Consider the following 26,250-nt stretch of genomic DNA (forward strand, 5'->3'; position numbering starts at 1 on the left):
AATGGATATTTTGTTCATATTCATGCAAATCCCTGTTTAACTTTCTTTTCTTCCTACTAACTATTAATGTCACTTTTTCATCAACATGAACTCTTAAATCAAAATGCTTATTTTTACAATTTCAAAACCTCATGTATCAAAAATTCTTATCAACTCTAAGTGGAACTCAGATCCCTCTTCCACATTGTTTGGGTATCTGTATACACTCAGCCCTTTAGGTACAACCTTTAAATTCAAGTACTCCCTTAAATACACATTGTCAGCATCAAGTGTTTTAAATGTAAGCAATAAATCATGCAATTTGTCCAAATTGTTTGAATAGGTATCAGCTTCATCTGAATGTGATTCAATCCGGTTAAAGGAGACATATTGTTTGTGTCTTTTGGCTTTTCCCGGTTAGGGTCGCCACAGTGGAACTCCGGTCCACTAATGATTGGTAGTGGGTTTTTATGTACCGGGTTACCAGCCTTGACGCACAACCTTCAACGAGGGCACGCCTATTCACGCATGCCTCCACACAGAAGACGCTTTAGCTGAGAATCGAACGTGACAACGTCTTGCTATGAGGCGACAATGCTACCACAGCACCACCACCACAGTATTAAAGGAGACATATTGATTTAACCAAATATCTAAGTTACAGAGACATATTGATTTAACCAAATGTCTAAGTTACAGTGGTAAGAGTCAGCATGACTAGAAACAGCACTGTTAATATTGTTGGAGTCACCTTGTGTTCTCGTTACATGCCCTAGTTCATGACAAACAACTCCGTTACATGCATTTTCTGAATTATTGTCTCTTAGCAGCTCCGGAGTCCCCAAACCGTCAAAAACTGATAAATCATTCCCTCCGCCATACTTGTTAACAGCACATCCAGAAAACATGCCATTAGCTTGCCTCGTCCTCACCCCAGCTTCCTGGTTACCAGGAAGTGATGAAAAGTAGGCGGATTTAACCCATGAGTGACAAATCGGCATCATTAAATCCACTAACTGCGAAACCTTACCAAGTAAATCAGCTATGGCTTTTTCATTAATTTTGCATTAATACACATCTAATAGCTTAAAGGTGCTGGCCACTTCTGCTTCCTCATTTAGCAGTCAATCACAAGAATGTGCTCCTAGGAAAAGTGACCAAACTTCAAATATGCTGTGATCCCTAAGAACTAGGGAAGAGCATCCTGCAAAGTCCCACACAGTTTGATGACCATATATGGTAAAAGCTGTTTAAGCATGTTTGCAGCAAGGTGGAAGTGAATAATTTCAAGAGTGGCAATGAGTGAGATATCTTAAAGGGAGATGGTCAGGTGGTCACTAATGTGGATTATAGACCCCTTAAGGTTGATGAGAAGTGCCTGACCAAGCAGGGATAGTACTTTTCAGTTTATCAAATGACAATTTATGTGGTCAGTTAGAAATTTTGTTCAGATTGACAGAGGAGATAGGGTAGGAGAAGAGATTTTATCAGAGATTAAAGACATGTCATAATAAATACATTTTAATAGTGGTATTCAATGAGGAACTATTAGCAGAGGAGAGGGTCAGGGATAGAGTCATGGCTCAGCTGTCTGCTGTCATGGTTGCTGCTGTTTTTAATCATGGTTAAGGTGCTAGAGCAATGGAAAAAAGCTGAGATTAAGGAAGATAATTTGGGGGGTGGATGGGCTTTATTAATACTAATTTATGTGCAGATGACTGCATGAGGTTATTATCGGGAGTGCACAAAGAGTTAGGTTCAGAAAAGAGACAGGATTAATATTCCATACACAAAAGTTGGCAATAGCTCCAGTAGGGAAAGCAGTACTGGGAGAAGTGGAGTTGCAGGTGATAGAAATACAAAATATTTGTCACTAGATTGAGTAGAAGTCACTGTCAGATACCTTATGGTAGGACTGAAAGTAGGTGTTGCACAGATTTTCTGATATGATTGACAAGTTGGTATGAAAAGTTTAGATAATTCATGTAGATGATATGACTGGGACATATGATGGCAGTGCCAGATGTAATTTATGAATACATATTTTGATGATCCATGGGGATATAATGAATTGGAAAATACAAGGGGTGTGTAGCCTTTTATATGAAGGGAGAAAGACTGGATGATTGTAAAAAAATATGTTAAGAAAGGGCTGGTATCTGATACAATATTAGGTGGCACATTATAGGAGGCATATGAGGTTATTGACGTGGCACAGCAGATTAAACCAAGGAAGGGGAGGGTAACCTTGGTGGTACACATGGGAAAGTAGGACACAGAAAAGATGCAGGGGATGCATGCAGGCACGCCGGGGCACTTATGGAATGAGTAAATAAGACTGTGTGAGAGTAAACCTGGGAAACATAGAAATATCCGGCAGGAACTGGAGAATGGAAAGGGAGATATCAAAGGGTGGACACAATTTGTATTGAGCAGGTGGGCTGTAAAAGCTCTGAAGGTATTTTATAATAAATTGGGATACCTGTAAAAGGCTGGTTATTGTAGTATGGTCTAAGTGTATGGATGTCCTAGTAGAAGATGGAGCTTAAAAGGTAAATGAGAAAGCAGTAGGCTTAGGGTCCAATGATGGAGACAAGTGAGGAAGAGCAGAGCAGGTGAAATATATCATGATGCTGGAGTACATAGAGACAGACAAAATACACCTCTGCTTCAAGCTAGTTGGGGAATGTAGGAAGAGTGCAGAGTGGAGGGAAGACAGTTTCGAAAGATACGGTGGTAAGTATGCAATGATTTCAGGAACTTGGACTAAGTGAACAAATTACATACCTGATGCCAATAAGCTTTACCAAAGGGACAGGAAGCAAGTCAATTAATTTCAGATGTGTCAGAAAGTCATGCCATGGAGCCTGCATATACTATGTGAGTGTAAGGAACTGCAGAATTCATGAAAGAAGATTGGACAAGTGTGGGAAGTATATAAAAAGAAAGAAGAGACAGGACTGATGTCTTATGAATTATGGTAGACCTGTGCAGAATGCTATGGGTCCATGAAGGATGAATAGAATAAATACAATTATGCTGATGGCTGTATAGGTTGTTGTGTACTGATAACTCTGAGTAGGTTCAGCTTTTAATGACTGGGAATTTGCAGTGGTAATGAAAAATGTATATAGAGAGAGAGAGTTGGAAGAGAGGGAATATGAAAAAAGAATGACACAGCTGAAAAAGTGTGGGGAAAGAGAGGGAGAGGGAGTTGTGGGGTTAGCTAGAAGGTAACCAATGTCATATACTGCATAAAAGGAAGGCATACCTAAGGCCTCCCTGCTTCAGAATGGAGGCATAAATGTCTATAGGAAAGTGGAGAAAGGTGGGAGATTAGAACATATTTTTCCTGTAGATTAAGACGACGGCTTTATGCAGGTGCAGACTTGTCCTGCTTGCCAGATCTTGTTGACATTGATTGCCAACAATTGTTGACAAGAAAAAAAAGTATTTTTTTTAATAGTATAAAGACAAATACTAGTGTCTTTATAGAGTCAATTGTGTGATCTTCTCTGATTATTTTTTATTTTTATTTATTTATTTTACATTTGTTGAACGGGATAGTCTGACTGGATGCATGTTCATTTTCAGCGGAGGCCCGGGGAGAAAAGCTCCAGGTAAACAAAAACATTAAAAACATGTTACAATTATAATTCTGACAAAGAGCACATAAGAAAACGGTAATAAACATGTTCCACAGGTTAGAGTTAAACCCTGGTGAAAGCCAAGGGTAAATTAAACATTAGCTAATTAATAGATTTTACATAATCTAGAAGAGGGTTAGCCAGGCTTGATACAATGACATAGCCAGTTTAGTGCCTGATGCTGTTTGAGTCTAGTTTTAAATTTACCTAGGGAGGAGAGTAAAGTAATGTCAGCTGGAACTGAGTTCCAGGATCTATCTGCCCACAGAGTTAGCAAAGAGAGAGTCACCAGCTGCACTGTTAATTTTGCTTGTCTGAATTAGTAGTCTGTTAGAGGATCTAAGCAGTCGCAGATTGTGATAGGGGGTGGTAAGATTTGTAAGTGCAGGAATATTATCCGGATTATAAAGGATTTTATAAGCCATGATCAGTTGGTTATACTGAATTAAATTGGGTAGTTTAAGCCACCCAAGCTGGTTAAGATTGATGCAATGATGTGTTCTAAAAGGCAGCCCAGTGGCAAACCTGGTGATGTGGTTGTAGCAGGTTGAGAGTTTGTTAAGTACAGTCTTGTTTATATTAAAGAGTATAGGGGATGCGTACAGAAGTGTTGAGAGAAGGTGAGAGCGAGCTATGGCAATTTTAGCTGGAGGGGTTAGGAAGGCTTCTATTCTGTAAACTGACCCTAGTTTTTTATTGATGGCTTTGATTGATTGGTTTACATGTAGGTCAAATTTTAGATTGTTATCTATAATGACATCTAATGCCATGGTGGTGCAGTGGTTAATGTTGTTGCCTCACAGCAAGAGGTTCTCCCATTCGATTCTTGGCTGGAGTGCCTTCTGTGCAGAGTCTGCATGTCCTCCCCACGGTTGAGTGACATTAAAGACATGCAGGCAGGTGCGAGCATGAATGGGCGTGCCTTCTTTGAAGGTTGGGCATCGGGCTGGCAACTCAGCACCATAAAAATCCACTGCCAATCATGAGCAGACAGGAGTTCTGCTGTGGCGACCCCTAACCGGGAAAAACTGAAAGTCATTACTTTACTTTTACTATCTATAATGACACCTAGTAGTTTTGTAGGTGGGTCAGGGGAGATTAATGTGCCATCATTTACATTTATGGTAAAGGTAAAAGCAGGAGACGTTTGTGTTGGTGAGAATAACAGCATTTTAGTTTTTTTGGGATTTAGTGTCAAACGACGTTCATAAAGCCAGTTTTCTATAGTGTTAAAGGTGGAGGGGGTAGAAGACCATAAGTCTGTTGGAGATGTGGTGGAGCAGATCAGAATGGAGTCATCAGCATATTGGATACAGCTGACTTTTGGGGTGACAGTATACAGGTCACTAATGAAGATGGAAAACAGCAGGGGCCCTAGTATAGAGCCTTGTGGTACTCCAAGGGTGTTAGATAGTAGGTTAGAGAGTTTTTTCTGCGAAGGAACAGCCTGCTGTCTCCCATTCAGGTAGGATGTAAACCACTGAAGGGCCTTAGTATCTAGACAGAATGTTTGCAGGGTGTGTATTAGATGTTGGTGGCCAACCATGTCGAATGCCTTGGAAAGATCCAAGAAGAGGGCAGAAGATATGTGATTGTTGTTGTGATTATGGTTTATGGTGTTGGTGAAAATTAGTAGGGCTGAAGTAGTGCTGTGGTGTGGATAGAAGCCATGTTGGGTATCTGGCATGAGGTGATTCTGGATTAGGTGGTGAATGAGTTGTCTGTGAATACATTTTTCCATAATCTTTGCAAGTAGAGAGAGTATGGTTATTGGTCTATAATTGGAGAATTCAGTAGAGCTGTCTCCTTTATGAAGTGGGATTACATAGGATATTTTCCAGATGGTGGGAATTCTAGCTTCTGTTATGGTTCAATTAATTAGTATTGATACTGGGTAGGCAATAGCATCAGCTGATTTTTGAAGGTACTTGGCAGGGAGTTGATCAGCAGAGAGTGTGGTGGGTTTTAATTTTTTGATCAGGGTATGAATAAGTGACATGACCACTGGTTGGAAGTTGAATGAGGGTAGGTCTCTAAGGGTGGTACTTTCAGGACCAGGGGAGCTAGGAGGTAGTTGGCTTGCTAGGGCTTGAATTGTCTCAGTAAAGAATCGGTTAAAACTATCTGAAACATCCTCGGAGGGGGGTTATCAATAGTAGCAGCTGAGATGGGGGTAGACATTTGTCCAGAATGAAGTAGATTATTCAATCCTGCTCAAAACGTCTTGATTTACTGTCTGTAAGTTGCAGTAGTATTGTTTTTTTGTCTTGTAAAATGGATTTTTTGGTTCGTTCCTAGATTGCCTACATTTAATTTGATCTTGGGGATCTTTAGTAGAACGCCATAAAGCCCATAATTTGTTTCTATGGGTAATTTTGAGTCTAGACTCTTTAGAAAGCCGTGGTGCAGTTTTTGCTTTTGTTCTCTTTGAACAAGCAGGTGCATGCAAATCTACGATCTCAAGAAATGTGTTATTAAAGTGTGCAACTTATTATTAGCATGACAATCAGTAAAAGAAATTAAAAGGTCCCATTCACAGCTTGCTGTCAGTTTGTACAGAGACCATTTCTGCAGCAATATCTTTAGTGGATATATAATACCATCAATTTATTTGGAAGAAGACTGCAGGAGTAGTTTATCTGTCAGAGGTACAACTTAAGTTGCAGCATATTCTGAGGTATGGGTGCCTTTGACATAGCCTCCATTTCATTTTGGTCATGTATTATCCATCTTATTCAGCTGATATCTTGAACAGGTAACTTCTTCTATAAAGAACTCACAGTCACCTCTATTATCCCAAAGCAGATCCATGATGCTAAGTCTACTTACCAGCTTGTCGACCACATGTCATCAAGATCAGAACATTGAAAGATTAAAATCATTAATCACCAACAAGTCAAAGATTGCTTCGTTGACTATAAATAGTAGTAAGGTACTGACAATAAGCATAGCTGCATTATCCATAGTGCCAGCACGGCAGACTATGAAGGAGTGTCAGCAGTGACACCATGAAGTATAGGGAGATGTACCAGAAAGGTAGTCCCAGAGAAAAAAAGAACATCCTCTTCACAGATGGCAGTGTACAATCTTGAGAAAGTCACCAAAATGAAAAGGTACTGGGTATGCAGATGGAGACTAATTGACAAGTGTAGAGGATGAGCTGTGACACTGTTAACAGTAGCCGGATAACAACTGTGTAAGTCGGTACCACATCATCACACTAATGACCCACACAACATAAATAAATATAGAGCACAGAAGATACTTTGCAGGAATACATTGCCTCGTGGTTGATGAATTTGTAGTGTCTACATTCCTAGAAAGTGTAAAATCCCTGCCGTCTCGCAAAGCTATGTTACAAAGGATACACAGGCTATGGAGAAAACACCTGATAACTAATGTAGCTAGCACATATTTGTTTTAACAGCACAGACATAAAAGATTACTCTACAAAATGTGGTGTGTTGCTTATGAAAAATATGAAGTAGAGACTACTGGCATTATGGTGTTAGTGTTTTCTGCAGAACAAAGTGTAGTAGATCTCAGCACTGCAACTCCCTGGCTAATGGATGGAACATTCCTTACCAAAGGACAATCTTTAGGCAGCTATACAATATATATGGCTTTGTAACACATTGTGGTTATACTATGATAATACCATTGATATACTGTTTTAAAGTCCAAGAAGTCTATGAGACCTTGTAATTATTTGTGGCAATGTGTGGTGGCACTCTCCACATATTTATCACTTACTAAAAGTTTGACGTATGTACTCTATGACTTCTAACTTGCAGCAATAAAAAATATACGCATCAATAGTAATGGTTCCATAGCTAAGGGATGTTTCTTCCATTCCATGCAAAACATATGGAGAAGAGTGGAACATCTAGGAATTTCCCCACTTCATGGTGCATCAAGCAAATTTCATATGGAGGTGAAGAAACTTATGGCAGTAGTGTTTTTGGAGGAGTGTGATTTTATGGAGGCAGTTTTCAGCATAAGGGAAGGAGTTCCTTCACAAGGACAAGCTTTGCTGAAATACTTTCAAGATTTCTATGTGATAGGTAAACCTCACAAGTATAAAACAGGCAGTACTACTGTTGCAAGATTTTCTCCTCCATTACCTACTGAGTTTTGGAACATAGCTGCTTTGAAACTTTTGTTCCTCCCACCTACCCAAAATTCAGTGGAAGTATAGCACAGGACACTGGTCTGTTTATTTGGTAGAAGAGTACCAGACCTACAGTCAGTGATGTCCATGTTCATCAGGGAACAAATCAGATCAAAGAACTCAGGCTATGTATGTCTACTGGCTGTGCACCCTTTCCTAGACAGGAGAGATAACAGGACTGTACAAAACAAGTCCAACGTGTCATTGACAAAAAATGCTCTTCAGCCCAAGTGATTTCCTATGCACTATAGCTCTCCTACTTTGCATGTGATGTTCTACATCACATTCATTTGCCAGATACTTCTGTTCCTCACGTTATATAGTTTTTGTTTATCTAAAGATAGACTTGACCTGGCACAGGTTGCAGTATGTTGTGGTCCCTAATTTTTCTGTTTTCTGTGCATTATGTTTCATTATGTTTTGGACTGCTGTACATGGGCTGCTTTGAGAGGGTTACTGGACAGGTGTTTTGTTTTCCCTTCCTGCACTTTTTCTTGTTGTGTTCCAAAAGGTGACTCATGCTGTCTGCTGTTTCTATTTTCAACAAAATAGTTGTTGATGTGTCAGTGATTCATGCTTTTGTTCTTTCTACATTCTGGTCCCGAAGAAATGCAAGTCAACAAAGTGGTAAATTGATTTGACATCATACAGCCATCCTAAAGCTTTGCTTCTTTTGCATGTCATGGAGTGTCATTTTATTTTTCAGTTGGTCTTTGTCATCCTTGTCTATTACTGTGATGTCATCTAGGTAGGACTGCATATTGAAGATTCTCTGCTTCATCTGATTCTTCACTTCTTGTCAAATGGTTGATGCAGACACTTCAAAAATTAGATGGTCGTGCTACAATAATGGATTATGTATATTAATAGTTTAACCCTCTAGGAAGATTGGTTTATTTCCACCTGCTGGCAAATTAGCTCTAAATAATTCTTTGTGAAGTGCTTCCTCTGTTATGGATGCAAAAATATCCTCAGATCATCATAATGTATGTAATATTAAGATAATGACAGCTTTGACATTTTCACAAATGTAAGCATGTCTTTTCTTGCCTGTTATTTAAACAACTACTGTAGGCATGGTCTACTCATCTCTTTCTATAGTGAGCAGTAATCTGGTCTTTTTTAGTCCATCTGGGGTGAAACTAGATGAGACTCTGTTTCAGGCCTATGAAATGCTGGGGCAGCTTTTCATCCAACTCACTACTGTCCTTTATGCCATTCAGTGCTCCCATTTGACTTCAAATCAAGGGGGCTGCAGGACAGCTGAATGGGTGGGGGGGTCAATGGAGCTATGCTCAAAACCACAAAAACTAATTAAATACACTGTAGAAGAATAAAAATATTTTCATGCATGGCTGCATGACAGCTTACTTAATATCTAAATGGAAACAAAAATATGGACCACACGATTGGCATTCTGTTTTTTTTATGGTAAAGCCCAGCCAAGCTTACCAGGACAGATGAAAAGCACTCTAGTACTCATACAAAGAAGTGGGGACAAGGCCAAAAATAATCTACATGCATTTCTGAAATAAAAGTAATAAATATCTTTATATTTCATGGTTTCATCGAAAAAAAAAAGTGTGATGCCCTGAGGATAAAATTGCCTATATATATTACATTAAAGATAAAATAATGCAATAAATAGAGGAAATGGGCAAACTGATAACAGGCTCCATAGTTAGTATCAGCTCCTTAGCATAAGCAGCACTAAACTTCTCTTCCCTGCAGCTCTCAGCTCCTTGTAAAAAATCTACTCAACTGCATCTCAAACATTGCTTGTATAATCTTGGAAAGTTGCTAGAATAAAATGCTGTTACCACACCACATTTTTGCCAAGGGGTCCTGTGCAAAAACAGTCAGTGCAACATACCACTACCAAATCAGCTGCTTTGTGAAAGACCTCAGACATATTCAGTGAATTCAGTTCTTGCCATAGTTGTTAACCTTAGCACAAAACTGGACAAAGCCAAATATGGGTAATACAGTAGGCACCCCAGCCAAAATCAAACCAGAAAACCTATAGCTGGTGGGCAACAATGCAACATTCATAAACCTGAAGTCTGAAATTCAAATGCCTGTCAATTTTTTTTAACAGACAATCTGACTTTGAACAAAAAAATTTTCAGCAGAGGGCCCAGAAGAAAATATGCAGACATGTCTTTTTAACATGGGGGACACAAACAAAACCCACAACCACACACAAGAAGATGCAGACCCCACCCCAACACACCCCAGGCAAGAATCAAACCCAAGAACCTGCAGCTGTAAAGCAACAATGCTACCAGTGTACCAAGGGTTCAAGCCTGAGTATCTCTACCCACCACCATTTGTTTACTGGGGCATTTTATACACACACATACAATTTAGTTTGATGTGTAAGGAAGTCAGAGCACCCAAATGAACCCCTACATGGGTGCAGACTTTACAGAGAAGGGGGGTGGTTAAGCAAGTTACTGGTCACCACCTAATCCATGCTAAAGTAGCTCTCTTTGCAGCAGTAGTCTCACCATTCAGCTTACATACAGGGTATTCATATTGTAGTTAAGCATTCCAACGATCAAGAAAGAAAAGTAGACTATCCTTTAGGATTTCCTGCACTAAAAAGTAGACTGATAATAAACAATAGAAGGAAGACCAAATATACATAACTGAATAAAATATTATTAAAATACAAGTCCAGAACTGAATACTGAATAGTGAAACAGTTGTCAGGTGTTGTCTCATACCTCACAACCATGGAAGTTTATTATTTTTTCAAATCTAAAATCTAAACTATAAACTTTAGACACACACACACACACACACACACACACACACACACACACACACACACACACACACACACACACACACACACACACACACACACACACACACACACACACACACACACACACACACACACACACACACCATGTATTTCTGGGTATCCTACAGCACACCCATTTCATTGTCAAAAATCTGTTTGTCACTTGTCAGTTCTAAGGATCTGATTAATAAAGCCCTGACTCTACTGCAGATTACCTGGATACTGGGTGCATGAGACTCTGCGCTGGGGGTGAATGACTGATGCCAACTTCACCATTCTAGTGACAGTCTCATCCTCTCAATGTCAGTATCCAGTGTGAACAGGCACATGGTATGCAACACCATTAGCAGAAATGTTTATTTAGCTTTGGTAAGCCAGTGACAGTAGTATGCATTACACATTTATGAAAACATGTCATACAAGCACGTGTTGAATTTGGTGCATCATTCAACTCTTAGGATGGGGGACAGGATAAATAACAAAAGGGTCTTTGCTCCATTATAGCTGGCTTTTTAAGCTCAGATTGTCAAAATGGCAGAAAAGTACCTGTTTCGGTTCCACCTGAAATCAACTAGTAAACTATGCTACTCAAAGCATGTTCTATCTGAGTTTTATTTTATTATTCTTTTCAGTTTGTCTGGCTAATACTTGTTTTACTATGTAAAACAGTCATCTGGCTCTTACTGTGTTGCAAAGTATTACTCTAATATCGATTGTCTTCACTGTGTTTCTCCTTTTTTACACTTTTTACACTTTTTCTGCACTTCTTTAGTTGGTTTCACTTGGGGTGTTAGACTTCTGATTACAAATTGTGATTGTTCTATGGAAGGGACTATAATGCTGCAGTTTCTGTGAAGTGGACATTATTGGCTAAAGCCCTAGTTGTTTTTATATTGGGTCTTTGGTGTTGATTGTCTTGTTTCTTTACGAAAGTCTGCAGAGAGGTGCACTGGAAGCACAAGTGATGATAAGAGAACAACTGGATTTTTAAACTCAGATTTCAACAAAAAGGCTGGGAAGCACTTGTTTTCACTTACACATGAAATCACCTAGAAAATTACAATATTTAAACTGTATTCTTTTCAGTGTGTTTGGCTAAAAATTGTTTTTCTACATGTATAACAGTCCCCTGACTTCTATTGTGTTATAAGTGATCACCCTAGTATTAAGCTAATTATTTTCTTTGCTTGTTCTGTGACAGAAAATATTTTGCTGCTGTTTTTGAGAAGTAGACATTATTGGCTAAAGCCTTAGCTGTTTTTTTATTGTATCTTTTGGTTTGTCCTCTCAGTTTAACTGTGCTGCGTATGCAACAGCATATTTCACACATGCAGATACTTTCTGTTTAAATTTCTCTCCTTTGAACTTTACATATTGCACAACTGCAAATGTAATACCTTAAACTGTGCACATATGCCAATTAAGGCGGATTATTAGAAACATTGTATTAGTGCTGCTTTGAAATTCAACTTTTGAATGATTTTTAAGTAATTATAGCAATAACTACAATTTTTAAAACTTAATAAAGTCTACCTCATTCATTTATTTTATATTAAATAACTGTAATGCAGGAGCTTTTCATCCAAATGTTACTATTTAGTTATTTTAAGAAATTATAACATCATTTTAAATGCTAAATATAATTAACTCCATTGATTTATTTTTAATATTAAATTAAACTGTGAGCAAGTTTAGAGCCCCTCTTCACTTGTTCCTTGAAATAAAATGGAGCTAGTCTTCCTTTAGTAATGTCAGCCTTACTTGATACACTCAGGCAGTATAACATCTTCCTGATGCTCATAGACAATGAATTATTGCTTAGTTCGATGCTATCTTTTTGTGAGAGATATAAGTACTTATTAAACAAGACACCACTTTCTCTCAGTGAAACACATCCTGTGAAGAACACACACACAAAGTTAACATTCCAGACAAACTCACTCTAAATTATCATTAGCTAATGCAAAGAAAAATGCACTGGTGATGGGTTATTCCATGGTCTTCTCTCACAAATTTGGATAAAAGCAGGGAGACAATGAGTTGTGTTTCAGGAGTCAAGACCGAAGGCATTTCAAGGGACCTAACAGATCTTAAACTAGATAAATGTGACATTGATATGGTTATAGTCTATGTGAAGCTAAATAACCTGGAGAAAAAAACAATGAGGGATCTGCAGAGAGACGTGTGACAGAAGGAGATACTGCCAGCACAGCTAGTTGGAATTTAGTAAACAACTATATATCATTGGTGAATATCAAAATGATTTATATAAGATGCTTATGTTACAAATGTATTAAAACTGTATGGCATGTGTATATCAATCTGTACAAATGTTTGTGTTGAAAAAGTATTTGCAAAGTGCTGTTTGAAATGCAAGCACAGTGTGCCCTACTGGAAGAGAACAAAAATGTGCATGCACTATCGTAACTGTTAATATATATATATATATATATATATATATATATATATATATATATATATATATATATATACTTTTTTTTAACAGTGGAAATTGGAATACAGGAGGCTAACTTTAGTCCAACAAACACCAGAAAAAAATGAAATTAAATTACTTGATGGCTAGGCTATAAAATATGGTATCTTTCAATTTTCAATGCAGCAAGAGATACAATGTCTATATTTGGAAATATTCTGTATTGTCTTTCGGGTGAGCTAATTACTAGTCTTGAATGCATGAATGAATGCAATTGTTTTATGACTTCCAGCATCTGGCAGATATCTGAGGAGAAGCCCTTGTCTGTATATGTTTATAGGTGGATACTAAATACTGCCAGCGTCAGCAATGGTGGTCTTGGCCTGGGGACTAGAAGTCAGATGACAAGAAGTGATGCCATTCTGAAAGCTATCCCAGCAGTAATATTTCAGATATTTTGAGAAGCCTCTTAGTGAGACAAAATTTTGTCCTGCACCTGACAACAGTAAGGTCCATTCATCACATCTGCTTTGCTCTATTAATAAGTTCTTAGGTTATAGTAATTCTCTTAGATTCAGTCAGGAATATAGTGAAGCTTAGTTTAGATATTTTTCTTTATTTATGTGAGGCTGTCCTGCAATGTTGTTTTAAATATGTCCTGTGGTTTTGAACTCTGATGTCACTGTGAATATATATTTAGTATTGTCTTGTTCTTTTATTATTTATTATTAAATATTTAAACATTTCATTGTGACTGATCTGTGTAGAGATATTTAAGTTCTGAGAGTATTTGCATATTTATTTGGTGACACTGTGTGGGCCACTCCTATTAGCCTTGTTCTTGGTCAAACTACCATTTGTATTAGTATTAATGTTACACAATAACATTGGACACCCTTTGTTAAGGGCCTTAAAGTAACTAATAAGGAGTTCTGGTGGCAGTGATAACTATGTTATAATCGGGGCAGAAGGGGGGATAGCTAGTAAACCTGTGCCAGCCTTTCCCAGGTGAGCGTGTGTGTGTGTGTGTGTGTGTGTGTGTGTGTGTGTGTGTGTGTGTGTGTGTGTGTGTGTGTGTGTTTGTGTAAAATAAATCTCCAAGAATGTGCATGACAGCTACTTGGGCAGAGACAAGAAGCACTGGTTGGTAAGAGAGTGTGTTGGAGGACTTGGCTTGGAAGCCTGGCTAAGGACTCAACTCTATATCTGTGCCAGTGGGAAGTCTTACTGGGGATCTGGAGAAAGAGGGAGAAACCAGCCCTGGACTAACTGTGGTCTCTGTGTGCTCATAAAGGAAATTGCACTTGATGCAGGAAAGCTGCATCTGGAAGTACTGTGTGTGTACTTATAATCCTCCCAGTGTACGTCCCCCACTGGTACCAGTGGTGAGGATTGAGGCTCCTTGATTATTGGTCCAGTGTAGGTTCGCCACAACATGTCAGACCTTTAGACGAATGTCATAAATGCAGGAAAGATGCTGGTATTAAGCATAATCTTTCCTTCATCAAGAATGATGGCGAAGTGCAAAGAAAGATGGTTAGTTTTAACAATTGGCTAACTAGCTGGTTTCTTTCTAAGGTGATCCAGTAAGTGTCAGGATGCTATAAGATCATCCAAACTGCTTTCCCGTAAATGGATTACACTTCTCTTTCCAAGGCTTCCATATACTGATGAAAGGAGCCTTGCTGCCAACATAGTGCCTTTTTAGACAAGATCCAGCTAATGGGCCTCCCACCTAAGTAATAAAATAATCCAATCACAAGACCACAACAGTGTGACTCTGCTTAACATGAGGAAACTAACCAATAAGTTATCTGATCTTGAGGATCTCCTGTATATGGAGCACATTCATGTGTGTGTGTGTGTGTGTGTGTGTGTGTGTGTGTGTGTGTGTGTGTGTGTGTGTGTGTGTGTGTGTGTGTGTGTGTGTGTGTGTGTGTGTGTGTGTGTGTGTGTGTATGTGGTTACCAAAACTCAGTTTAAAAGCTCGAGAGCACTCCCTCTATGTTTTTCACATAGCACACGTTTAAACCCAATAGAAACTGTGGTGGTATATCCATAGTTGCTAGAGGCCTCATTACCCTGATGCAGATTCTGAAATGATCTGATTATAGTTTGCTATAGGAACCCACTCTATGTCTCTTGAAAAGCATGTTTTATTACTAATTATTCTGGATGAACTTCCTATAATATGATACTTCATTACCCTGGAACACTTTAATTACACAATAATTAACTTGGAAATCTATACTTCAAATGTAGGATATATGCAAAACTTCTTAGACTTGATAAACAAGAATTTATTGGATGAAATTGTTACAGAGCCAACTAGAGGAGGCATATTCTTGACCTGGTCCATAGAAATATAATGTCAATATTTGTTATTTCCATGACATTACCTTAAAAAGTTAATTCTGATCACAAGCTGATAAACTTCATCAATATCTTTAAACCTTCAGATGTAAATATCACTGAATGCAAGGACTTCAGATGTACAATCCTTTTAAAATTATATGACAAAGTCTCCAAATTTGCCTAGAGCTGTATTACCCAAGATGTTGATGTTGCAAATGTTTATACAAAGACAAAGCGTATTCTCACCTGGAAAAATGTATTAACTAGATCAAGTCAAAAAAGAACATTTAAAAGTAAACCAGTATGGTGGTCCACAGGTATGAATAAACTATATGGTAAAATTAAAATAAATTATTAAAATATACAGTAAAACTAAAGTCCCTCAAATCAAGGATAGCATCAAAAAATTATCAAAGGAAATGAAAAGAGTGTTGTAAGGAAAACAAAGGCATTCTATCAACTTAAACTAGTACTGGGAACCAAAGACAACATCAAATCCATTATCACCAGAGAATATTTACTAAAATTACTTTTTCAAATGAAAACTGCATCTCCCATGGGACCTGATAATATACCTGACTGTCTAATACTCAGCGTCTAAACAAGCACTGGCAGAGCCACTCCTTAATATATTTAGCTTAAATTTAGCTACAGGCTTTGTCCCCCTAATATGGCACAAAGCAGCCATGATGCCACTTCATGAGTGTCCCCACCTCTCATCCCTGAAATTACAGAACCATCAGTCTGCCAAGTATCATATGCAAATGGAATATGGAATATGGAACATATAATAGACCTGATTAATGCTGATATCAAAAATATTATCAGACTTGACTCCTGGTAATTTGGTTTTAGTAAGGGTATATCCTGTCTGATGAATTGGGTAGACTTCTTCAAAATGGTGACACAGGCAGTGGACAGTGTACATGCAGTCTATACATCATACATTGATCTTGCCAAGGCATTCAATACTATAGCTCATGTCAATGTAATAATCAAACCAAATGCAGTCCACACTGAATCCCATGTAATTAGATGGATTGTATTTGGTTGAAGGATAGAGCACACACAGTGAGAGTAGCGGGCGTCTCTTCAAAAAGCGTGAAGGTGACCATTGAAGCTTTTAAAGGATTTATGTTGGTACCTCTGCTATTTGGAACCTGTTTCTCTGTTCTCAAAATGACTGAGAATCCCTACTTAACCAACTTTGTGGGTGACTATGAACTCTGTGTGCTCCTGAAGTCCCCTCCAACACTCAGACACTTCAAAATGAGATTATATTTGTTAATAACTGGTGTACCTTCAAATGGACTCGTTAAACACAAAAAGGTACAATATTTTCGCATTTAGTAAACAATGCCTCCACCAGCTTAGACAACATACCAGTTCAAAATGAAAAAATAGTGACAGATCTTAGAACATGGCAGGATAGTTCTGTCTTGTTTGACTGCCATATTGCAGCAGAGGTGAGAAGGCCTTTTTACCTTGTGCTGCATGCATCTAAAACTGTCTTCAGGAGACCAGCTGAGAGTGCATAGCTTATGCAGTGGGGTACACACTTACAAATATCAGCAGGAATGAAAATCTAGCTGACTCACTCTCGTCTATTATATTTGCCCTGCTTACTGTAGCATAATCTTTTTACTGATCCCAGAGAAGCAAAAGTTATATTAGAAGGAAGATCTCATGTTTCTTTCTGCAGTATCACTGTCACCATCAACCCTCCTTTTCCCATCTTTACACGAGGTTGAGGTGTCACATTAGCATTAGTCAATGTGACCAAATCATCTAGATCCACTATGGTTGAATTAATTGCAGTCCTCTTCTATGTAATGTGTCACAAATCCAGGTAATCATCTTAAGTCATAATTTCACTAACATTGGATGCAGATTATCAGTAATGGCACATACTGTGTCCAGCCAAAAACCTCAGATATGTAGTGTAGTCCATTACCTCTCCAAAACATCAAAAATATATTACTGTTCATTTTGTTGCATAAAGCCATTGTGTCTTCTGAGGGCAAGTTACTTACTGCAGGCAATGCTGCTACACTTATCTTAATATTCCATCTATAACCTAACGCATTACTACTTCAATAATGAAAACAATTATTATTCATAGTTGAATATTTAAAAAATAGCCTTAATTTTTTAAAGTAAACAGAAATGCATTTTTAGCAATGTGTGTGGCATGTAATAGGCATATGAGGATATGCCATGAAACTACACCTATAACTAAGTAGGAAAAACTGTCTATTGATTTCCCATTATTGAGAAAAACATGGCTGTGTAAGTGGACATACATGTTGGTATCCAGGTCATTTGCACCTTGTGTCTCCCTTGTAGTCTGGTCTTGAATACTGATGAAAAGAAGGAATTCAACATCATTGCAAAAACATTCCTGCATGAAAATCAAAACTCTTTGATTTTTTCTGGGTGCTAGAATAATAAAATAACAGCATGCCACTTGCCAGTATTTGAACATTGCAAGAAAACTTTTTTTAGCTAAAAGTACTACTTAGCTGATAACAGCTTCATCTACAAAACTGTATTCAGAAACTTCAGGCCATTGCCCCCACTAAACCTCTAAAACTCTTGTTAAGGAGTGTTCACTTTCTTTCTGCATTCTGAGTATTATCTACCATCCCGCAGGTAGAAGTTAGAATGGGTGTTGGTAAACTAGTAACCAGAAGATGGCACTGTTGGACAACTTATATGTTCTTAGTGTCTGACACAGGCATTTGTTCATAAATATGCACGCACATATATTCATAGCCTTGCAGAGACGGTGAAGAATCAAGTTGTGCATATACGATATAACCCCTCCCTAAGGGCAGAATTGCATGTGTTCTGTTGCAGATCATGCAGGCAAACAGTAACACTGTTCTACAGATGTTTCACTGTGTCACAGATGTGCTGTTAAGAAACACAACTGAGATCTGCTTGACCTAACCACATCTCTCAGTGCAAGGCTGCTAACATTTCTAGTGGCTGAACAGCATTCTGTTGTTGGACAACTTATATGTATTCTTGTATACAAAGTAAAGGGAAGGTAATTAATGCTTAAAGTTGACCATTTGAAAATAAAATACTTCTAGTATTTCTTTTCAGACATGATTTGTGAAATTTTAAATAAACAGAATTAAATGGACAAACTCATCATGTAAAATGGCTTGTTTTCAGTGAAGCATTTATGGATGGCACAAAATAAGCATTTTATGTAATCATCTGCCTATCACAAAAGAATGGGACAATTCTGTTATTTGGGAATCAGATTTTGTATGTGAAAGCCTTTGACATCTACTTGGTGTCTGCACTTTGCACTTTTACTACAAAGAGATCATAGACTTCTTCCCAGGGATTTGGAGTTTTGTTTATTTTGTGAAGGGTGTGGTTAGGTAAATACTGTTTGCAAACTAAAACTACATCATTTTGCTCCTCTTTTAAATTTGGAGTCTGTTGCTCACTTCTTTCTTGTTTGCAGATATTCACAGTGAACATGTGCAAGCATTCACATAAAAAGTGTAACCTTTAGTGCTAACCTGGAATTTGCAGCAAAGTTAAAGAGCTTGCAAAACCCATGACTCTTGTAATGAGTTTTGGCCTATACCCACTTTACTGCTATTTTTTTTTGACATCTTAAGATGCTTCCTGCTTTATTCTGTGTTCATTCTTATCACCGAAGGATTTGTACTTTAAGGTTGTCTCTCTCCAGAATTAAGTGGAAAGGGGAGTTAACATTTTTTTAAATGTTTCTCTTAACCTGTTTAGCAATATACATATTAAATTAATTCAATATAACTTTGAATCCAAGACTAAAAACTCAAAAGTAAAAAAACTCTCTCATAGTGAAAGTAGGATAATCTGTTTTTAGTATATGTACCCTAGAAACTGCTATGACATCGATCATGAAAAACAGTATATCTGAGAAGACTTTGTAAGTATCCAATTCTCCATCTACTATTGAGACTATGCTCCCTACCCCTATCTGCTTTGCCCACTCACCCTTTACCCCATTCTTTCCATGTACATTCCCCATTGTGTCATCTCTGTTTCATTAATATGTTTCCATCCTGGTGATTTTCTATTCATACTGTGCAGTTGTGTGCTTACTAGATAATTCATAGAGCCATAGTAATCTACAACCTGTATTTTTGCACCTTCACAAAATAACCACATCTGTTCTATAAATTCTCTAAATTCATAACTAACTTTTATCCTTCTAACTCCACTATGCATTCCTCCACGTCTTCTATGAAAAATGCTTCTGCACATCATCTCTGAGTCAGTCACTTAAAATATGTCCTTTGTCACATGGCTTCTGGAAACATGCTGCACTGCGTTGAAATCACAGTGTCATTCAAGTCACCTTCTCCTGAACTGAGTCCAGAGTGTCTTTTTAAGAATGAATTGTCGAAGAAACCTCAAAATGCACTCTCTCGAGGCACTCCTAAAAATGGAGAACATTGATATCTGTGCAGTAACTGAGACCTGGTTCAAGGCTCCAGACAGCACTCCTGCAATACCAGGCTACAACTCTTACCACACTTTTCGGCCACCAAACCAGGATCGAAACACTAAAGGTGGAGGAGTGTCCATATTCACCAATGATATTCACACCACCAGGTTAGTTGCCCAACACAATGCGTCTGAAATTCTCCAGGTGCAACTAACACTAGGTAAGACTGCAATCCAAATTGTAGCTTGCTACAGATCCCTCACCATGCCCCACGATTCTCACTATACCTTTCTAAATACACAGGAAAATATTAATATAAACCAAACACCCTAATACTGGGTGATTTCAACTACCCTGCCATTAACTGGTAAAACTACTCGTGTACCGACACCTTTGCCCAACAGTTCTTGGAATTCATAAATTCCAATGCCCTGGATCAACTAATCCATAGTCCTACCAGGGATTCCAGTATCCTAGACTTACTTGGTCATTACCAACATGGGAAATCAATGCTGCACACCTATGGTCACCCCCTCGCTGGTTAGGTCAGACCATAAGCTAATCACCATTAGCATCCACATCTCACCCCCACCCCCACCCCTCAGTAAGGAAACCTCCATAAAAAACTTCTCCAAAGCCAACTTCATGCTTCTCAAGTCAGAAGTGACAAACTTCATGACACCCATGCAGACAGTAACTGAAAGTTCGACTGCTGAGTCCTACACTAAAGCACTGTATGAGCACATCCACTCATGCATGAATCGTGCCATCCCAAATAGAACAAAGATGTTCCCCTCCAAAAAAAGGAAGCCAATCTGGTGGTCCCCTGCCATAAAAAAACTTTACAACAAAAGGAAGAAACTGTTGCAGAAAAAATGAAAATCCCAGGATGCAAAAAACTCCCTTACCAGCCTCAGTAAGAAGCTGAGATCCCTCATAAAATCCTCCAAAACTAGTTACGAAAATAAAATTGCCAAAGATTCCAAAGACAACCACAAGGCATTCTATAACTGTGTCAAGAATCTAAATGGCAATGCTCAGATCTGCTCTGAGCTACAACAGAATGGCATTAAATATACTGATCCCAATGATATTGCCAATATCCTGGCAGATCGATTAAGTGCCAACTTCACCCCCCTCTCACCCCCTGAATGGCCTATCTCATACCGGAAGATTGCCAAATTCCAGTAATAATGGCCACAGAGGTAAAAAATGCACTCTCCAAAGCTATGACTACAGCATCCATGGGACCAGATGACATCCCAGGCTGTGTACTACATGAACTACAAAATGAACAGGCACCTCACCTAAGTGTCATGTTTAATCATACCCTCACCTCAGGCTTCATGCCCACTGACTGGTGTACAGCTACAGTTATCCCACTCCACAAGGGGGGATCCACCTTGGATCCCAGGAACTACTGCCCCATCAGTCTGACAAGCCTGATCTGCAAAGCCATGGAACGTATTATCATGGAACTTATAAACAAAGACATTGGCAACCTTAAAACACTGGACCCCACCAGTTTGGGTTCATGAAGGGCCGATCTTGTCTCCTGAACCTGATTGACATCTTTGAATCAGTCTCCAGAGCCGTGGACGAGGGTAAGACAGTCCACACAGCCTATCTGGACCTCGCCAAGGCCTTTGACACCATCCCCCACTCTAGAATCATAGATAAACTTACTAAGCTGGGCATTAATCCCTATGTCACTCGATGGGTTGGCAACTGGCTTACTGATAGAACCCACACTGTAAAAGTAGCTGACTCCAAATCCAGCTCCAGACAAGTGACAAGTGGAGTACCTCAGGGTTCAGTCCTGGGACCTCTCTTGTTTGGCATCTACTTCTCTGAAGTACAGGCCAACACTAAGGGACTCTGGCTAACAAAGTTCGCAGATGACTGCAAACTGGGAGCCATTATTGAATCCCCAAATGATGTTGATACTCTACAAAAGGGCCTTACTGAAACAGATACTTGGTGTCAGAGCCATAAGCTCAAGCTCAATGCCAAGAATTGTATAGTTATCCCCTTTGGGAAAAAACATGTACCTGTGAATTACCACATAGGTGGCAGTACACTAAATACCCAAAGTGTGATAAGAGACTTAGGGACACAGATGGACATTGGTCTCACCTTCAATAACTACATTGCCACAACACTCAGGAAATCCTTCTATGTGGCAAACCTCATCACTAAGGGCTTTTCATCCAGAAAAAAGGAGGTCATTGTCCCTTATTAGACCCATTATAGAATACAATGCTCCATTTGGTATGTACCTCTCAAGACATCTGCAACAACTGGAAAGGCCGCAGAAATACCTCACTAAAAGAATCACAGTCGTAAAGCAGATGCCCTATGCTGACCGCTTTAAACCCTCCAGCTATACTCTGTCACATATCATCTACTCCGAGGCAATCTCTGCTTAACATACAAGGCCATGTCAAACCCAGAGCTGTTGGACATGCTACACTTAAAGAAATCCCAATCCCTCAGAGCCACATGCTCCAGGGATCTAAACCTTGTCATCACAATAAACAGAGCATGCTGGAGAGATAGGTTCCTGAACCAGAAACTCCCCAGACTCTGGAATAGACTGCCCATACATGTCAAGCAGAGTGCCTCTTTGGCCCTCTTCAAAAGGATGGGAGAAAGAAAATTCACCCCGAGGATCACATCAGTCGCCCTTCTAGACAGGGCTCCAGGGAAGTAAATAGTATGGGATGAAATAGCCAGGGAATTGTTATGGCTAGGCTTGTATTGGCCCTAGGGCCGATAGCCTAGTACAAGCCTATGAACCTATAAGAAAACTCCACACAATAGTTCTAGTAATTGGGGAGAGATAGTAACATCTTGTTTCTGCTATGTATGATGCTGTTTACATTGTAGTATGACCACAACTGCTCTTTATTTTATCACCATGACTGCTAAATTTTAGATAATTTCCTAAGAGCTACTACTCAGGTTTATTTCCATTTCTGTTGTTATTCCATTCTGCCATCAACTGTATGCCCTAACCTTGCAACAAATATTTAAGTCTTTGGTAAACACAAGTGCATGCACACATACACATGCACACACACATGAAAGTACATCCATCCATCCTCTTTTCTGTCTACAGCTATTAAAATGTAATGGATCCATTCAGAATCCTGCATTGTTCTTGTATCTGCACCATCTTCTTTACACTGATCCAGTTTATATCATACTCTCAGGATAGTATTCAATTGCTGCATAAAAACTCTGGACTTTAGGGCAAAGTCAGAAATACTTGCATTTGTTTATTAGTTAACTGTTAACCCATGTAAAGTACATTGATTCACAAGGACCGTTTTCAGGTCTGCCCTGGACGAGCAAAACAAAATGTCATGAAACAAGTGCAGAGTCACATATTATCACAATGGTAAGTGCCTGTGTGAAGACTGGGTAGAGATGGGTGAAGCCTGCCAGCTTAGTCAAATAGAATTTGGTACATAATTCTATTATTTGTATTTGTAAATACTGTGAATGTTGAACTTAAAACAATATGGCAACATTGCCATCTGCTGTACAGAGCTAAGTCAAGCATTTCTTGTTGGTCCTTTGAAATTAAAATTATTTCATCACTGCCTTTGATGTTTTACAAGTCGGCTCCAGTCCAGCTAGATGAAGGCTTCCTCCCTATTGTTTTAAGGCTAAAGCTAATGACCAGAATTTACATGTGGAATGTCCTTTGATGCTCTAAGTCTAAAAGAATGTAAATGCAGTTTCTGTGTGGCCTGGGAACCAGGAAGGTGTAAAAGATGATGTAATGTTTAGCAGGACTGGAGTTTTAATTTAAACAGTGAGAACCAGACTATCCAACTCAGCACTGCCTTATGCTCTGTATGTAAGTAAGTTACTTTAGACGTATAATCAACAAAACTAAGTAGACTGTGTGGATAAACAGGTGCTCTCACAACAAAGGAAAATATGAGAAAAAGTAAATGTAAAGAGCCCTTAACCACGGCTAAATAAAACACTGATTTAATAAAATAAATAAATACAAAGGTAGCACTTTCACAGCCAAGCTGCTTCCTCAGACAATTCAAACTGAACAATTCAAGTATTTAAATACAGTCTTCATATGATGGCATCACATCAATTCAGCATTTAAAGATACAACATCAAAAATATACACATCTAAAATATACATAAATACAAAAAATCAGTAACTCATAAACAATCCATATTTGACCATAAAAAATAATGAATATATGTTCATAAAAACCATACATTCATTCATAAGAAATATATTCATAAAAAATATTTCCATAAACATAATATCATAAAAGTCATACAACATCCTCTCATTTATGTAAAGATCTATTGGCTAAAATGAGTTTGATGGATTAGACTAAGGGCAGGATTCACGAAACCTCCGCGTAAGAGTTAATATGTCTTACATGGAGGCTGCAGTTAAACGGTGTGACGTCAGCATGCCATGCATATTCATGAGGGCATGCTGAATCACACCCTAGGCTAACACGGTCCATGCAGGAAAGTAGGGGGCGTATCCACACAGTGAGTTCTGCAAAGGGACACGCCCCCCAGAAGAGTCACAGTCCTGAATGTAAACTCCCACGAGCGAGTCTGCGGAAATGTCAAGAAACACAACAGCACACATGCCCCCATAGACTATAAACCCAACTGTAATGTAAAACGTAAAAATCAAGAGTTAAATTTTTTTTTTATAATTTCAAAAATGTTTGCCCGTAATTGCGCTCGTTTGCACGGGTGTGCCCTTTGCATAGCCACAGTTAGCAGTCATTGGAAAAACATATAAGATCTAAATATGCAAATTAAGCCAAGTAGCAATAGTGTAGTGGTAGAGACGTCGGCCAAAGAGGAGGTACTCACGGTTCTAGCCCCCACAACATCATTTTCTATTTTTAGTGAAATGAGCACAAAACAATCCCCTGACATATATGTATATATATATATATATATATATATATATATATATATATATATATATATATATATATATATATAACTATAATTTAAGTAAAATGTAATGAAATGGGCCATGTATTTTTGAAGAAATCTGACACAATAAAAAAAAAAAATTTCATAAGTGCCCATAGCTGAGCACCGCTCTAACAAGCTGAGTATGACTGCCCGCAGGTGAGCAGTGGTTTAACAGGTGTAATATGAGTGCCTGGAGTTGAGCAGTGCTTTAACACACTGAAACTGTGTGCCCGTAGTTGAGCAACATCTCACACAGCGTAATATGTGTGCTCATAGCCAAATAATGCGTTAACCAGCGTAACCCATTTGCGAGGAGCTGCACAGCGCGCCAACCGGCTTACTGGCAGGCAACGTTGAGCAAGCTGTATCAAAGCCGCCTTTACACAGACACACCTCCTAGCCTGTCTAGACAGTAGTAAAATAAAAAAAAGCAATGCCCAGGCTCGAACCCAGGATACTGTGCATCATACTCAAAGTACTGAACCACTAAGCCATGACAGTTGTACTGAGAAATGCAGTATTAGCATATATATAGGAATGAATGGAAATAGAAGCATGACAAAGCAGGTTTTCTTAAGCTGATACATTTCCAAAATGGCCAATCACAGATAAGTGCGGGGAAAAACGGCATATATAAGCCCCATAGGTGGGAATACACACCATAACTGATTGTGGAACCTATTTGCAGTCAGGATGGCAGGTGTAGGAGAGGGCAGTCGCTTCCAAGCACAGAGGTGGGGTGTTGAGGAGTCCAAATATATGGTTTGGCTCCTAGTCCATGATCATGAGGCTCAACTCATGCAGGGCCAGGTTCTCTAGGGTGCGTACAAGGCAGAGGCGTGGAACCTGTTGACACATGATCTCACCAGTGCCACAGGCATACCAAGGACTGGTGAACAGGTCCATCACCACCATGCAGACCTGAAGAGATGAAAGCAGGACCAACTGAACGCCCCACTACTGAGTAAGTATCCATGTAATTAAGTATGTAAGAAATTATCCTAGCTGATATTATGGAGATGTATGTTCCAATATTACTGCAGGTGTGCGTTCCATGAATCGGCGAGCCTATGATGATAGGTTGGTGCGGTTGTGCCACCAGGCAGGTTAGTAATTATTTTGCTGCAATTGTTATAGAATATAAGTGAGACAGCTTGTAAAAGAGTTCAGTATTGTGACATATTAATAAAGTTCAAATAACACTAGAAGAAAGATTATGCTAGTACTGTATGATTAGATAAGTGATGCAGCCTGTAATCCAGAAATAAAAATGAAACAAGTCTGAAATAGAGATTTTCCACCTGTATTGTAATATCAGATAACTTGCTTCAGCCTGAAAATTAATGATAAACAAGCTAAACATGATAGACATGTGTCAAATACATCCCCTTTTAAAATCTGCCA

The sequence above is a fragment of the Protopterus annectens genome, chromosome 2.part0 (assembly GCF_019279795.1).
Source record: "Protopterus annectens isolate FY-2018-M chromosome 2.part0, PAN1.0, whole genome shotgun sequence".
Classification (NCBI taxonomy): Eukaryota; Metazoa; Chordata; order Ceratodontiformes; family Protopteridae; genus Protopterus; species Protopterus annectens.